At 38.2% G+C, this 18048-nt stretch overlaps 1 protein-coding gene, 1 non-coding gene and 1 pseudogene across 4 annotated transcripts in view; 2 read left to right on the top strand and 1 right to left on the bottom strand.

The window, feature by feature from the left end:
• The window catches only part of PLD5 (phospholipase D family member 5), a 484123-nt gene that overhangs the window by 380654 nt on the left and 85421 nt on the right, over positions 1-18048 (top strand). The gene's annotated exons all lie outside the window — the stretch shown is intronic.
• LOC103124851 (small ribosomal subunit protein uS10-like) lies at positions 8257-17460 on the bottom strand (annotated as a pseudogene).
• Positions 17434-17597, top strand: LOC132539207 (U1 spliceosomal RNA). The gene has a single exon (XR_009550499.1). It is a non-coding gene; the product is annotated as a U1 spliceosomal RNA (small nuclear RNA).

Raw genomic sequence — 18048 nt, 5'->3', positions numbered from 1 at the left:
TTTGCTGTGCAGAAGCTTTTCAGTTTGATGTCATTTCACTGGTTTATTTTATGTCAGGGTCTTCAGTAAGGATAATTTCTAGAAGGCAGTTGACCAAATGTACAAGTAATGCAAACTTGGAAGATAGAACGCAAACCTTAGTTTTCAGAAATAAATCTTGCAACATGGAACAAGGGTGTAACAATAAAGAAAACCACTCACATGAATGAGAATAAATGCAAGTATTAAGGGAGGCATTGAGATAACAAATGAGTTGGGTACTACCACTTGACCCATGGCAGAGACTCAAAGACAGGCAAGGAAGTGGGAATTTTTATAGTAGCAAAAAGGAAAGTCTTCAGGTTGATGTGTGGGAACTGCAAGCAGGCTGGTTATGTGTGGGGCATGACTGGTTAGGAAGTCATATCTAACTTGATCTAGTTGCTCCTCAGTCAAAAGTTGGGCAGATAAGGGAAATTGGGAGTTATTAATCACATCTGCCTACTTGGGACCCACTGGCTACTAGGACTGTTTAACCTTCTGATCTTTTTGTTGCAGTTTGTGTGTCTGAGTATAGTTTCTCTATACTATCTAGCTGTTTTCCACTGAATATTCAGTCTCTCAGCAACAGGCAGAGCCCTTCTACTAATTTCCCCCGCTACTCCCACCATCTCTTTCCCCTCAGGCTGCTTATAATCTTTTTTAAAAACTAGCTTAATTACATGAAATTCCAGCTCTAACTTTGGTGTCTGACACATCTAGATGCTTACAAAAATCCTACCCTATGGTTTTGTTAATTAATCCTTTCTTAAAAAAAAAATTTTTTTTTTAATTCTATTTAGGGGCCAGGCGCTAAGTGCCCCTGGCTGAGTGCACATGTTACAGTGTGCAAGGACCTGGGTTTGAGCTCCCTTCTCACCTACAGGGTGAAAGCTTTGCTATTCACTATGGAAATAGTCTTATTTACAGAAAACATTCTACTTTTATTTTTCCCAACGTTAAAATTATATTACAGTAATGTTGGTCTATAAGATTCTCTATTTCAGACATATAATCTCATATCTCATATTGATAACAAAAATACCATTTTAAACTGGGATTTTTGTTCCATTAATAGCCAAGGTAAAACTAAATGATAGGGCTTGCTGAACAAATACATGCAGATTTTTTTTTCCTTTAACAAGGGTTTATTAAAAGTGTTTCTTTGGAAACTCTGCTACATTGCTGGTGGGAATACAGACTGGTACAGCCCCTTTGGAAGGTTGTAAGGAGAGTCCTTAAACAAATAAAATAAAAGGTGGGTGAGTAGGGGTGCACCTGGTTGAGCGCACATGTTACAATGTGCAAGGACCTGAGTTTGAACCCCCAGTCCCCCACCTACAGGAGGAAAGCTTTGCAAGTGGTAAAGCAGGTCTGCAGGTGTCTCTCTCCCTCTCTAAAACCCCTTCCCTCTATATTTCTGGCTGTCTATCCAATACATAAATAAAGTTAATAAAAAAATTTAAAAAAAAAAAACAAATAAAAATAGAAGTACCTTGTGATCCAGCAATGCCAATCTTAGGCGTTTACCAAGTGGAGAGTCAAACACCAATTAGAAGAGGCATATGTATCCCTATGTTTATAGATGCATTTTTGACAATAGCCAAAGAGTGGAAGCAGGCTAAATGCCTATCAAAGATAACTGACTAAAAAAGTTGTGGGATATATACTCCATGTAATACTATTCTGCAATCAAAAAAGATGATATTGTGTCCTTTGGGACAAAATGGTTGGAACTGGAGGTGATTATGCTTAGCAAAATAAGTAAAAAGATGAAAGACAACCACCAGATATCTTCACTCATGTGTGGAAACTAGAGATCGGGTTTATATGAACTTGCCAAAAAAATAATAAAAATCCAAGAAAAACAGAAACAAGCAAACTGCAAGATTTGTGAGAACTGTTGTGGCTACCTTTGGGAAGTTTGGTGATGGGTATGGTGTGAAACTGTACATTGTAATCTTATAAACTTATAAAACTTATAACAAACTTTTAATCACAAATAAAAAATATTTTTAAAAATTAAATTAAAATACTTCTTTAGACTTCTTGGGAGTTCGGTTTGATAAAGAAAATGTATTTAACAACTAAATTAACAGAGACTCAGGTGAATTTTATTGCTCCATTTTCTTAATGATTTTCATATTGTAATTGAGAAAAAATAGAACATATTATCTTGATATAATAACTTGTGAGAAGACTAGTCTTAAACCCATAAATCATTCTGCATATGTCAAGTGATACGGCTCAAGCATGTATTGCTATAATTAGCTGTCATTTCAGTCCATTATTGTTAAATTCACTGAAATATAGCTGTCATATTTTGAAAAAACCTTTCTAAAGCTTAATTTCATCAACAAACTGTAGAAAATGAGCTCCACTGCCTTGCACCATTATAACAAGACCTTCTTAACCTCCACCCACAAACTACTAAATTACTTGTGTTTTTTTAGTCAGAGTTGAATGTGTCATATTTGGACCTCAAAAACTACCTAAAAATATTACTTCATTTCTAAGTTGCCTGCCATATTGGATATGTTTGTTCTGGAAACGGTGGGTCTGAATTTCATTCTCAGAAGTCTGTGGGAGAAATTGTGCTTCTTAATAAATGAAGACAAAGATAAACCCAATACATAGACACACATGTTAGTAGGTTCACAGTTTTGAGTACGAGTATTATACTTCTGAGAAATGGCCCTTGTACACTGACTTCTTTTAAATAAGTAACACTTATTTTAAAATTTCCTGGCAACCCATGGAGATGTATAGGATAGGCATTAGAAGTCTTCTCCATAATACAGATTAGAAAATTGTCTCTGAGGCCTAATTGAAGAAGGGTCTGGTGGACTGGCAAAATAGCTCCCTTGGATAGTGTGCTGCTTTGCCTTGTGTGTGACTCAGGTTGACGTCTTGACCCCACCAAATTGAAGGGAGCTTCAATTTTTTAGTACACCCGACTCTCTCTGTCTGTCTGTCTCTCTTTCATCTCTTTAGCCCTCTCTCTGTATGTCTTACAGAGTTGGAGGAGGCAATATAGGAGTAGTAAAATCACACATGCATGAGGACCTGGCTCCACTAAAATAACAGCAGCACATGAATTCTAAAATTCTTATATTCTTGCATCAACCAGTATAAGCCAGCTTCACAGGCCTCACAGTGAAACCCAGGGACTCCTAACTCTCAGGATGATTATAGCTTTTCTTTCAGGAATGGGAAAAACACTTGTCTACTCATTGCTATCCAGTCAAAACACAAGAAATACACTTATACTTTTTAAAGAGCAGCTTATCAAAATGTCTGAAGACTCAGATTGTAAAGTAGTATATTCTCAGTTTTGGCCCATTCAAATTTCTGAAGCAGCACTATACAATGAAAGACACATCAAGACATGAATGTATGACAGATATCTTAAATTTCTAATAGCTTCCCAAAGTGTAAATAGAACGAATTCAGCTATTATTTTGTTAACTAGTGGAGTTAAATTAGCTTTAATTTATTTACCTGCTTCTATCTACATAGCATTTTTGCCTTTTTCCAACTCTAGTCCCAAACAATAGAAGTAGTTCAGGACATTTTAGCATTTATATGGTTTATTATTCATTACTTCAAAGGTTCTCATTTAATTCTGCTCATCTTTTTATCTCATAAGACAAATTCTCATTACTCTCTCTCTCTCCTTGTCTCTGTATTATAAATTCCTGTCTCTGTATTAGATGTCTGGATATTTGTCAGTTGTAAACTTGAATCCTTGAGTAATGCATAAGATTTACAGCAAGATGACTGTTCCCTTTCCCTCAATTTTGACTTTTATGGTCGATTTTCCAGAATTTTCAGATTTTCCAGAATTTTCTTTTAAACCCCTTACTATGTAGAGAGATTCCCCCAGAAAGAATTCATAAAATGTGAAGGTAACAGTAACAGGGCATGGGGTTCGAGGCTGGAAATCAAGTCTTGGGGTCCCTTTTCTAACTTGCCAGTCTCCAAGACTGTATCTAAAACAGATGAAGCATGCCATGTACAAGGCAGCGTTAAATGTTTTCATTTTCTAGTTATTTTTAGTTGGCATTGACAGCTTCTTGGTGTCAGTTGGCATTTTCATCCAGAACCAAGGGGGTGGCAGAGAAATTACTGAAGAGAAACTGTTTCTTTAGTTAAAAACATGGGCACCAAAGTAGAAGAGGCTAGCAAACTGGTGAGTAAGAGCTTGACCCATTTTCTGAGAGAAAAAAATTCATTTGAGGGGTCTCTCTCTCTCTCTCTCTCTTTTCCACCTTATACCAGAAAAACTTTTCTAATTTATATATAAGAAATAGTTAAAAGAAAACCAATTTTACTAGACTGCAAAATTCTCCTAGGTGGGGAACCTTATTAGTGGTAAGCATCTAGTTGTACATTTCTAGTAATGGAAGAGTCACATCCAGATAAGCAGATTATTCCTAAAAATTCTCCCTTTTTTGGAAAAAAAAAGTTCTCAAATTGACATTAATTACGCCTCCAAATCTCCCACCCACTGATCCATATTTTAGAATAACCACATGAGCCCTAGCACAAGTTATTAAAATATATAATGAAACATTTGTGATCTTGGAAGATTTGACCCATCAAAACACAGAAATAGAATCTTCAATCCTAGAGTTAGGCAGTGCCCACAGGAGGTGGAGAAGCACCCTAGCTGAAAGGAGAGGTAGGCAAAAAATCTCTCCCTCTCTCTCTCTCTCTCTCTCTCTCCTCTCTCCTCTCTCTTTCTCCCAACCCTCACCTTTTTGCACCAATATTATCTCTAGGGCTAGGTGCCTATACCAAGATTCCATTGTCCCCTGTGACTTTTTTCCTTTTTGCAATTTTTTGTAGAAAAGAGAGAGGGAGATGGAAGGAGAAATACCTGTAGCACTGTTTCCACCATTCATTAAGCTTCCTCATAAAGCTGGGTCCTTGCTCATGTTAACTGCTTTCTACTGGGTGAACCACCATCCAGCCCTGCAAAAGAAACTTTCACCCTGAAGTGCCATATCTAGATTGTCCATGGAAAGGAGAGGCTTTGAATCCCTAAGGCTAGAACTCACTGCCAGAGGCAGGTGGTGGTACACCTGGGAAAGTGCACATGTTACCATGCACAAGGACCTGGGTTCAAGCCCCCAGTCCCCATCTGCAGGGAGAAAGCTTCACAAACAGTGCAGTGCTGTAAGTGTCTCTCTCTTTCCCTCTCAATTTCTTTCTGTCCTACAAAATTAAATAAATGAAGTTTTAAAAGTCCTTTTTAAGAATAATAATAAAAAAGAACTCACTGCAGATGGGCATTTGGAACTTCATTTTTTAGTTAATGTTCAGGAGATTGGCTTGTTTTCTTTCAAAGAACTTCCAAAGCTGACTAACTCCTTGCAAGAGAAAATGGAAATGAAATGCTTTTACGGCAAGTAATCTGACAATCAAGACTTGAATAATCATCCCTGTCAGTTGTCTACATATAGCTTATAAGACACTTTCTTATACATTACTTTATCAGATTCTTCTAAAGTCAATGAAGGAGGCAGAATCTTCTATTACTCTCACAGATGTGGGACTGATAGCCAAGAACACTAGGTGATCAGCTCAAGGTCAAATGCCAGAAAGTAACTCACCAGAGGCTCTGGTCTTCTCTGTTGAAAAATATCCTGGATTTCTTTACACAAGTGACACTCTACTTAATGTTAATAACGCTGCTGTATCGCTAGGATTGTGGAGCATTGTCTACAATGAATGGACATTGAAGCAAATGTTCCCTGCAGTCCAATCCCAAAAGCAGTCAGACTATAACAGGAGCCCCAGCTCACACCAATTATAAGTGAGAACCTCCATAGAGTGACAGCTTTGACTGTGGTTGTAAATTGATAGGATTCTATCTCCTTCCCCAGCAACTATTTCACACCTTTAGCTTTCCTCTTATAACCCCAGAGACCCAACAGAAAAGCCTCCTGGAATTCTCAAACTCTCCCAAATTTAATGTGACATTTTATGCAAATTCCCAGAAGGAAAAAGACTAAAAATGTATTTCAACTTTTCTATATATTTACTTTATGTATACACTCATCTAGATCATGCAGACTTTTGGAAATGAAAATTAAGCAATCAAGTAATACAGTCAGGGCTGGGTGGTGGTGCACCTGGTTAAACACACACAGTACCATGCACAAGGACCTGGGTTTGAGGCCCCAGCGAGTTTTCTCATTTATCTACTGGGGGGGGGGGGCGGCAAACAGAAATAGAGAGATACCACAGCACTGCTATACCATGCATATTACTCCCTAGTGCCATCCATGATTCTCCCATGTGGTGCTGGGACTCAAACCCATGGTATAAGGTGCAGCTACTGCTGAATGAACTGTCTTCTGGTCCTCCTTCCTCTTTTTTCAACTCATATCTCAGTTTCTTTTTTCCATAGATATTTCTCTTTTCTCCTTAAAAAAATACCCTTCTTTCAACTTTCTTGATTATATAAACTTGCATTTCCCAGTCCTAGTTTTAAGAAACAAATGGTTGGATATTTACAGTTCCTCGAAGAATAGGTGTTTTCCCTTGTCCTTAACCACATATTAGAGCCATCAAAAGAGAAGCTGGGGCGGAGGGGAATGAGGGAGGTGGACAGCAGCACATCAGGTTAAATGCACTTATTACCATGAGGAAGGGCCTGGGCTTGAGCTCCGGATCCCCACATGCAAGGTGCTTCATGAGCAGTGAAGCAGGTCTGCAGATGTCTATCTTTCTTTTCCCCTCTCTATCTCTTCTCCCCTCCCAAATTATCTCTGTCTTGTCAAATGAAAAATAGGCAGTAGCACAGCGGGTTAAGCACACAACCAGCGTAAGGATCCAGGTTTGAGCCCCTGGCTCCCCACCTGCAGGGGGGCACTTCACAAGCGATGAAGCAGGTCTACAGGTGTCTTATCTTTCTCTCCCCCTCTCTGTCTTTCCCTCCTTCCTCCATTTCTTTCTGTTTTATCCAACAACAACAACAGCAATGTCATAATAATAACAACAATAAACAACAAGGGCAACAAAAGGGGGAAAATGGCCTCCAGGAGCAGTAGATTCGTAGTGCAGGCACTGAGCCCCAGCAATAACCCTAGAGGAAAAAATTTTAAAAAAATAAGTAAATAAACCACTGGGCAACAAAAGGGGAGAAATAGCCTCCAGGAGCAGTGGATTCGTAGTGCAGGCACTGAGCTCCTGCAATAACCCTGGAGGAAAAAAAAATAGAAAGGAAAATTTAAAAAAAATATTAATAAGCCACTGGGAGCATTGAATTCATAGTGCCGGCACCTAGCTCCAGCGATAACCCTGGTGCAGTTGACTTCAGCAACAGCAAACTTAAATAACCAACCATCCTGTCTTCTGTTGGTTTTTTAAATTTTTTGTTTATTTTTTTTATTGGATAAAGAGAGAGAGAAATTGAGAGGGGAAAGGGAGATAGAGGGGGAAAGAGACAGAGAGACACCTGCAGCTCTGCTTCATCACTCGTGAAGCTTTCGCCCTGTAGGTGGGCACCAGGAGCTTGAACCTGGGTCCTTGTGCACTGTAGTGTGTGCACTCAACCAGGTGCGCCACTGCCTGCCCCCTGTTTATATATTTTTAAATAAATAGTAGAATTTTTTTTTTCTGCAGTGTCTGTGGTGAGCAAAATACTCTGCTTGCTGCTAGTACAAAGGTTAGCTGTTAGTGGTCCTTCACTTGAATTGCAGGTAGTCTGTGATGAATTCTCTCATAAGAAAAAAGATGGAGTTCAAGGCAACCCAGTGAAAATTAAATAATCTATTGCTGCCTGGGGGACCAGAGGTAGTGGGTGACATTTGAGTTTACTCCTTATACTACGCTAAGTCTCTGAAGATGTTTACTCCCTGTGGTCCGGGAGGTGACACAGTAGCTAAGGCACTAGAAGCTAAGCTAAGGCACTAGAAGCGAGTGGTCCTGAGTTCAATCCCTGGCGACTCATGTACCAGAGTGATGTCTGGTTCTTTCTCTCTCTCTTCTATCTTTCTCATTAATAAATAAATAAAATATTTAAAAATATGTTTACTCCCACTTTCACTTTTCTCCTCACCTTGTCTTTTTGCTCCTTGAACTTCTCAAGCTTGCTCTCCCTTCCAAGGACTGGCATTCCCCATCACTCTCCCAAGACTGTTCTCCTCCTATATCTTCTTCTCCTCCTCCTCCTTCTTCTCCTTCTTCCTCTTGTTAACAAGTTACCAATTTATTTTAAAAGTTCATTTAAGCATCTGCAATGGTAACTTCAACCTCAACTCCCGACTCAATACTAGTGGAAGTAATATGCTTAACAATCTCAGAAAAACTGTGTAAATCTATGAGCCATTTGTGGATCCTCATTTGGAAGGATCCCAAATTTTAGAGCCTTCACCATAGGGGGTTTTCCTTCTCAGAGTCTTGGTAGGCATCCAAACCAGTCCTTTCACTTTCAGAGTCTTCTCTTTTCGCACCCCTGATCCAATTGGCACACACTTTCTCCAGGGACTTCACTTTGTGGCTGGTCAGTGTGATCCTGTTGCGACTGATGGCCACCTCTGGCTCCACGGGAGTCTTCCTGGTATCTTTAAAGCCTGTCTTCTATCATTGATCCAGTGCTCAGTGCTGCCATCCTATCCTCCCTGGCTTATTCAGACAACCATTCCCACCCTATCATCCAGTTTTATCTTCTTACATACCTGAAATTATCTTAGTTATTTATTACTTATCTTCTTCTCTAGGTTTAAACTCTTTGAGTGTGGTGACTTGCTCTCTCTTGATTAATAGCACATCCACAAGTATCTAGAGTGTTGACACCCAAGTTTGTTGATGAACTCATTAACACTCCAATCAGTCTGGACTGAACTCTGAACTCTATAGCTACATCCTCTCTTCTTTACTGCCTGCTCTCCTCATAGTATGGCAAACCAACCCAGCTCTTTTTTCATTGTGTATTTTTAGTAAAGCTTTTAATTATAAGAGAAATTCGCTTTTTCATTTGATAATTCAGAAGGGATCTCTCTTAGGAAACACAGCAACTTGCTTCACTTTCTCTTTGTATTGGGGATTGGAAAAAAGAAGTCATTATGTTGCAACTTCTCATGTTTCAGTGAGACCTTCCATCTGTTGAATTCTGAAGTAGTTCTACAACCCCATGTTAAAATATCTAGTAACAGCCTCCTCAAGGGAATTCACAATTGCCTTAAATCCATTGCATTCAGAATGCTCCTTTTTTAAAATTTCTTTATTGGGGAATTAATGTTTTGCATTCAACAGTAAATGCAATAGTTTGTACATGCATAACATTCCCCAGTTTCCCATATAACAATACAACCCCCACTAGGTCCTCTGTCATCTTTCTTGGACCTGTATTCTCCTCACCCACCCACCCCCACCCCCAGAGTCTTTTACTTTGGTGTGATATGCCAATTCCAGTTCAGGTTCTACTTGTGTTTTTTTTTTTTTTTTTCTGATCTTGTTTTTCAACTTCTGCCTGAGAGTGAGATCATCCCATATTTATCCTGTTTCTGACTTATTTCACTCAACATGATTTTTTCAAGGTCCATCCAAGATCAGCTGAAAATGGTGAAGTCACCATTTTGTATAGCTGAGTAGTATTCCATTGTGTATATATACCACAACTTGCTTAGCCATTCATCTGTTGTTGGACACCTGGGTTGCTTCCAGGTTTTAGCTATTACAAATTGTGCTGCCAAGAACATATATGTGCACAGATCTTTTTGGGTGGATGTGTTGGGTTCCTTAGGATCTATCCCCAGGAGAGGAATTGCAAGATCGGATCATAGGGTAGGTCCATTTCTAGCCTTCTGAGAGTTATCCAGACCGTTCTCCACAGAGGTTGGACCAATTTACATTCACACCAGCAGTGTAGGAGGGTTCCTTTGACCCCACACCCTCTCCAGCATTTGTTGCTGTTCCCTTTTCTAATGTATGACATTCTCACAGGAGTGAAGTGGTATCTCATTGTTGTCTTGATTTGCATTTCTCTGACAATCAGAGACTTGGAGCATTTTTTCATGTGTTTCTCGGCCTTTTGGATCTCTTCTGTGGTGAATATTCTGTCCATGTCCTCCCCCCATTTTTGGATGAGGTTATTTGTTGTCTTGTTGTTGAGTTTGGCAAGCTCTTTATATATGTTGGTTATTAAACTCTTGTCTGATGTATGGCATGGAAATATCTTCTCCCATTCTGTGAGGGGTCCCATAGGTTTATACTTGCCTTACTCTTCTTTGTAATTGGATTCGTTTCATTGAAGAGAATGCTTCTTCTTATCTTCATTCTCTGGGACCTTTGCTATGGCCAACTATATGTATTAGTCCTCGTAACTATAGATGCTCTAGTGAAAATGTACTTCAGTTGCTCTCTCATTCAAAATTTCCCTTGATGATCATACCAACTGCCTCAACTTCAGGTCTTACATTAAAACCTATATTGTCTTTTACCACAAGTATACCAATATTAAAACTCATTCTCAACTCTCAGCTCAATTTATAAGCCCAACCGTCTACCCTCCACATACTCTACTATAAAGTCTTATTGCTACCTTAAAAATAAGCATTTCTGCACTTCCTCCTTTCTCTGCCGTAACATCTCTTTCCTCATTATTATCACCATTTCTGTAAGCTGACTCACTGTTGTTTTTTTTTTAACATTTCATCTCACAACAGCATCAGCTTTAACTCCTCTCTCATTTTCCTTCCATTCCATCCTTCTAGTTGAATTCTAAGTGATGAGGAGTCGATCTTACTACTATTCTACAAATAGAGCCATCTTCCCATATATATGTCTGCTGGAACACACAATCTATAATATTCTCTTGGATTTACAGCTTTACAGTGAAGTCTTTCTGTTTCTTGCTGTCTCCATTGTCCTTAGCCCTGAACTCCACACAGATTCGTGTTCTTTAATTTATCACACCCTTAAGCACTCAGAAGCCCCCAATGACTCCTCAGCTCTACTCTTTCCCTCCCACCCACATTTCTAGCTAACTTCCATGGCCTTATATACCAGCGAAATAACATTATTAACTAGTTCCTGTGCAAGATTTATAGTTTTCTCTTTCCACTGTCTTTGTATATTTTCTGCTTTTCGAATAGAATAGTTCCTTTATTCCCTCATTCTGCCTGGTGGCATGTCTGTCCATCACATGATCAGAAAAATGAACCATTAAGTCTATATCTTAGGACCAATGAAATAGCTCCCTTGCACAGTGTGCTGCTTTACCATGTGTGCAATCAAGGTTTGAACCACCACACTGAAGGAAGTTTCAGTGCCCTAGTGTCTCTGTCTCTCTCTCTAAATCATTATATACATACATACATATATATATATATATATATATATATATATATATATATATTTCATATGCCAAAGAGAAGTTGAGAAGGGAAGGGGAAATAGAGAGGGAGAAAGAGACACGCATACAGCCCTGCTTCACCACTCATGAAGCCTCCTCCCTGCAGGTGGGGACCAGGATGGTTGTGGGGGGCTTGAACCTGGATCTTTCTGTATTATAACAAGAGAACTCAATCAGGTATGCTACCACCCAGCCCCCCCACCCCACCTCTCTGTTTCTGTCAAAAAAACATTTTTAAGATTTTATATGTAGAAGAATATATAGTATCACTAGTACATATATAGGTTACAATATGTTCAGTTTGGGAAAACTACAAAAAAAAAATACTCACTTAGACCACAGCTCAGATGTTTTACATAACAAAAATTCTGTGGGCAAACAATTCAGAATTGACATGATATTTCAGTGATACCATGAAAGTCCCTGGGTTTTCTATTTTTTCTGTTTTCATCTTCATATTTGTTCCACTGCAGTTTAAAGGTTAAAAAGAAAGAAAGAAAAAGAGAGAGTGTGTGTGTGAGAGAGAGAAAGAGAGAAAGGGGAAAATCTTGTTTTCCAGATCTGTACACTGATTTTACTATTTTATGGGACTTCTGCAAAGATTACATAAAAGCAAGGGGAAAATGTGGACAGAACTGTGAAGCTTTCAATAACTACTGCTCTTTATTCTTCAGAAAATACATATGTATATTTTCTTTCTCTATTTGTTATCTCTATTTTGCCTTTTTAAAGTATTTTTGCCTTTTATTTTAATAGTTTGTACAGATTTTTGTTTCTCAGCTTTCCTTCATGAAAGTCAGTAGTTAAATCCAACTTAAAGAGCATGTTCTTTAGTTTATCATGGGAGTCGTGCATTAGCGCAGCTGGCTAAGCGCACGTGGCACAAGCATTAATGGACCTAGATAAAGATCCCAGTTCGAGCCCCCGGCTCCCCACCTGCAGGGGAGTTGCTTCACAGGCAGTGAAGCAGGTCTGCAGGTGTCTTTCTCTCCCCCTCTCTGTCTTCCCCTCCTCTCTCCATTTCTCTCTGTCCTATCCAACAATGATGACATCAATAACAACAACAATAAATACAACAATAAAACAACAAGGGCAACAAAAGGGAATAAATAAATAAAATAAATATTTTAATAAAAGAATAGTGTTTACATATAGAACATGATCAACCAGCATATTAAAAGTGAACTCATACTTTATTAGAAATACTTGAATTATCCATCACAGGTTAACTGCCAAGAAAATAATCATACTGCTTTTCCCTCCACACTCTATGTTCTCATGTGGGTAATGAATTAGAATTGTCGCCAAGCACCTATTTATGGGAAATCACTCTGAATCCTGCTGACAGATGCTGGCTTCACAATTGTCATCAAGAAGCCACAGGGGTCTTGGGTCTTCTGGAGTACTTTCAACCCTGCAAGCTGTGAAGCTTCTCTATTTTTCCCAAGAAATAAAAAAGAAAAAGAAGAGGAGTTTCAAGTTAAAATTAAAATATCACCCTAAAAAACGGGAGAGAACAAGGTTCTATTCTTTCCAATGAGTTTCAATGTCACAGCCAAAGTAATTAATGTTGGATAAAGAAAGAGTGACCCATTAAAGTCCTAATTAAAAGGCCCTTAACAGGATCATGAGACTTATTCTCTAACAAACATTGTCCCTCCTATAATATCTGTATGCCTCAGGCAAGCTTTAAGGAGCTATCTTATCATAATTCTTGTCTTATCTGAAAATAGAATAGCATCCTGTTTCTGGACATCTAAAAAAGAAACAGCTATAGTTATTTTTGCCCTCCTACCCCCAAATCAAAATTACAAAAAGAACATGCTGTGCTCACAGTATGTTTTATTAATATTCTTGGTCATAATTCTCCTAAATAATACATTCATATTATTATTCAGTTTTAGAAGTTTCTAGTCATATATTGATCATTGTTTTCAGTGTTCACTCCTTTACTTCCTTTAGTTCCTCATTTTGGGGGGATTATTCAACCTGACGTAGGCTTGCACAATATTTGGCAAATTATATACTGTTCATTATGATAGTGATGTGTGGCTAGCGCTTTGATTGTATCACATCAGTAAGAATATAGCTTTATTCACTTTAATAACATACTATGTCAAATATATGACCCTATGTGGATTGCAAATAATATAAACATAGAAAGCCAGCTGTCTCAGAAAGTCACCATTGCCAGTTCTTCAGTCATTGTTTCATGTAAAATAGAGAGATCCATTAAAGTTCTAATTAGAGAAGTTAAAAGACCCTTAAGGGGATCATGAGACTGATTCTCTAACAAACAATATCCCTCCTACAATATCTCTATGCCCCAGGCAAGCCTTAAGGAACTGTCTTATCATAATTCTTGTCTTATCTGAAAATAAAATAGTATCCTGTTTATGGACATCTAAAAAACAGCTATAGTTATTTTTGCCCTCCTACCCCCAAATCAAAATTACGGAAAGAATGTAACTATTATCTTGGTACTCTAGAGAAAAATAACTGAAACTAACTGAGAATCTTTGAGCTTGGTAAGGGAAATTTTTGTGGTCTACTCGGGGTCTGGCTCTTGAATTACACCTGCTGATTGATTTTATTATAGTAATCCATTTCTCTATCCAATATGAAAGAATGCCGAATTACTTAAATACTTCCTGCAATTTCATATATAGCCCCACTTTTTTAAATACTTTTTTGCTTCATTTTTTTTCACACTGCAATGGGATTTGAGTTCCCCTAAAAATAAATAAGAAGTTTCTGACTTTACCTTTAAAACCCTTCCCATTGTAACTTTTCAGTCAAAGTTAGAATTGAGTTCCCTAAACTACAAACTGAGGAATCCAAAGTCACAAGGGTGGTGTTTAAAATTTTCAAAGGAACTAGAGTAAAATTTGCTGGTATAATCACCAAAGAAATTGATATCTCAAAGTTGTTCATAGTTTAAACATTCTTGGGTGCCAAGAATGTAATTTTCTCATGTCATTTGTTTTTATATGAAAGTTGAAAATAATGGTCTTCTATAGCTAGCTATTGGATGGTTTCTCTCATATGTGAAATTTACAGAATTGAAACATATGAACTTGAAAATGAGTAAGTAAAAACAGAACAGCAAAACTGTCTCTGAGACTTTCTAAGAACTTAGGTGATTATTGTTAGGAGGGTGGGGGCACAGAACTTTAATGGAGGGTGTAATGTGGGACTATGATCAATAATCTTATAATCTTGTAAACCACTATTAATCACAAATTTTTAAAAAAGGATTTAAAAATATCTTCATAATATTTTCAATAGATATGAGATAATACCTCATTGTGATTTTAATTTTAATTTCCCAAATAATAAATTATGTAAAGCACTTTTTCATAGAAAGGAAACAAGGGAGGAATGAAGGAAGGAAGGACGGAAGGAAGGAAGGAAGGAAGGAAGGAAGGAAGGAAGGAAGGAAGGTCTGACAGAAGGAAGGAAGAAAGGAAAGGAGAGAGGGAGAGAGAAAGTAAGTCTCTGGTCTTCTAGAACAATGGTTCTCCAGACATGATCTTTGAACGATTACCAGCAACAGCAGCACTTGGGAGATGCTTTGACTCAACCAGAGAGCTAATGAATAGAAACACTGGGCCAGAAATCTATTGTCTAACAAAATTACCAAGCCCAGGTCCTTGTGCATAGCATCATATATGGTTAACCAGGTATGCCACTGACCATGTCCCACCTTTTTTTCCAAATAACTAACTAAAGGGCAAAAAAAAAAAAAAAAATCAGTGAATTGGGGGCCAGGAGCTTGAACCTGGGTCCTTGCACACTACAATGTGTGGGTTAAATTGGATGCACCACTTCCCAGCCCTAATAGACATATATCTTCACTGGTGCCAAAAGGAAAGATACTGCATATATTCTCTGTTTAAATGTATGTCTATAAGCTTAATAAGAACATATGACCAATATACAGTCAAAACTATCATTTACTGAGCATCTTTCATGTCTTGGGCCCCGTATTAAATTTTCTTTTCATATTTTTGACCCCTTTTCAACTCTGCACAAATGTGCATGAGAGTAAGTATTTCGTAGTAACTGTCGCAGTTTCCCTGGACCCACAAATGGTCAGTAACAGAATCAAACTTCAAACTAGATGAGTCTGACCCTCAGCTTATTTACTTATTTATTTTAACTTCTTTATTGGGGAATTATGTTTTACATTAGACAGTAAATACATTAGTTTTTATATGCATAACATTCCCCAGTTTTCCATATAACAATACAACCCCCACTAGGTCCTCTGTCATCCTTCTTGGATCTGTATTCTCTCCCTCCACCCACCCCAGAATCTTTTACTTTGGTGCAACATGAAAATTCCAGTTCAAGTTCTACTTGTGTTTTCTCTTCTGATCTTGTTTTTCAACTTCTGCCTGAGAGTGAGATCATCCCATATTCATCCTTCTATTTCTGACTTATTTCACTTAATATGAATTTTTCAAGCTCCATCCAAGATGGGCTGAAAACGGTGAAGTCACTATTTTTAATAGCTGAGTAGTATTCCATTGTGTATAAATACCACAACTTGCTTAGCCATTCATCTGTTGTTGGACACCTGGGTTGCTTCCAGGTTTTGGCTATTACAAATTGTGCTGCTAAGAACATATGTGTACACAGATCTTTTTGGATGGATGTGTTGGGTTCCATAGGATCTATCCCCAGGAGAGGAATTGCAGGATCGGATCATAGGGTAGGTCCATTTCTAGCCTTCTGAGAGTTATCCAGACCGTTCTCCACAGAGGTTGGACCAATTTACATTCACACCAGCAGTGTAGGAGGGTTCCTTTGACCCCACACCCTCTCCAGCATTTGCTGCTGTTCCCTTTTCTGATGTATGACATTCTCACAGGAGTGAAGTGGTATCTCATTGTTGTCTTGATTTGCATTTCTCTGACAATCAGAGACTTGGAGCATTTTTTCATGTGTTTCTTGGCCTTTTGGTTCTCTTCTGTGGTGAATATTCTGTCCATGTCCTCCCCCCATTTTTGGATGAGTTTATTTGTTGTCTTGTTGTTGAGTTTGGCAAGCTCTTTATATATGTTGGTTATTAAACTCTTATCTGATGTATGATATGTAAATATCTTCTCCCATTCTGTGAGGGTTCTCTTGGTTTGGGTAGTGGTTTCTTTTGCTGTGCAGAAGCTTTTTAATTTGATGTAGTCCCATAGGTTTATACTTGCCTTAGTCTTCTTTGTAATTGGATTCATTTCATTGAAGATGTCTTTAAAATTTGTGTGGAAAAGAGTTCTTCCAATATTTTCCTCTAAGTATCTGATAGTTTGTGGTCTAACATCCAAGTCCTTGATCTACTTGGAATTTACTTTTGTATTTGGTGAAATATAGTGGTTCAGTTTCACTCAGCATATGTAGATAGCCTAATGCCTTTGCCTTAGCTTTACTTTATCAAGTTACATAATTTCAACTAAAATTGTAGTACTAGAGAGTTGTGAGTCTGGGCTTAACAATGAGTATGTGTAAATATCTAAAACATTGAAAGTGGTTCACAGGCTAGCTATGGACTGTCCATTCTCTACACACACACACACACACACACACACACACACACACACACACACACACACTTGTACAATTTACAATAACTCCAGATTGGAAACTACAGTACAGGGCAGCACAGATTGAGATAGATCTGAAGACAGTGTAGTATTACTCAGTGTCCTCATAGGAGTGCATCCTTGATTCAGTATGGATCTGGGAAGATAATAAGATGGAGAGGACCAGGCAGGGCACACCTGGTTAGATGCACACACTACAGTGTACAAGGACCCAGGTTTGAGCCTTTGGTTCCCACCTGAAGGGAAAAGCTTCACTAGTGATGAATTAGAACTGCAGGTGTCTTTCTATATCTCTCCTTTCCTATCTCCCTCTTCTTTCACAGTTTCCCAGTCTCTACCCAAAAATTAAAAAATTAAATTTTAATATTATTTTTAAAAAGGGAGAATAAGATGGGAGAAGGCAGACAATGAGAAGATGAAGATGACTACCTGTTAAGGAGTGATCACATACTTACCTGGCAAGGGAGATACCATGATCACGAAGGTGGGTTTCCAGGGCGAGGCTTATCCATTGCACTTCGAATGTGCTGACCCCTGCGATTTCCCCCAAATGTGGGAAATTCGACCGCATAGTTTGTGGTACTGGGGGACTGCATTCGCACTCTCCCCTAATAAGAAAAAAAAAGAAAAAAGGAGAGCTCACAAACTTTGAAATTGTTGGTAAAAGGCATAAGAAATGGACTTTTTGTCAGTTTTATTGTTGCTTTCTAATTTTATGCAAATAGTCCATTATTTATTCCCATCTTAAGACAGAATGGTCGCTAATACCCAAGCACAGCCATTGCTGTTGTACTATTTCACAGACCATAATGTGATATTCCAGATACTGTTTAAGGTTATGAAATTTCTACTGAATAAAACATATGAAACCTATTTCAAGGGCCAAGAAACAGCTTTGCAGGTAGAGCACAAGCCTTAACATTAATGAATCATAGACTTTATCCTACCACATGGGAACATCATGGACAGCAGCAAAGGGAACTCCATAGATAGTGAAATAGTTCTCTCTCTCTCTTTCTCTCTCTCTCCTTCCTTTCTCACTCTTACATTCCTCTTCCTTTT

Source organism: Erinaceus europaeus, chromosome 6, assembly GCF_950295315.1.
Source record: "Erinaceus europaeus chromosome 6, mEriEur2.1, whole genome shotgun sequence".
Taxonomy (NCBI): Eukaryota; Metazoa; Chordata; class Mammalia; order Eulipotyphla; family Erinaceidae; genus Erinaceus; species Erinaceus europaeus.
Note: the sequence above shows the minus strand (reverse complement) of the source record. Positions and strands in the feature narration are given on the sequence as shown.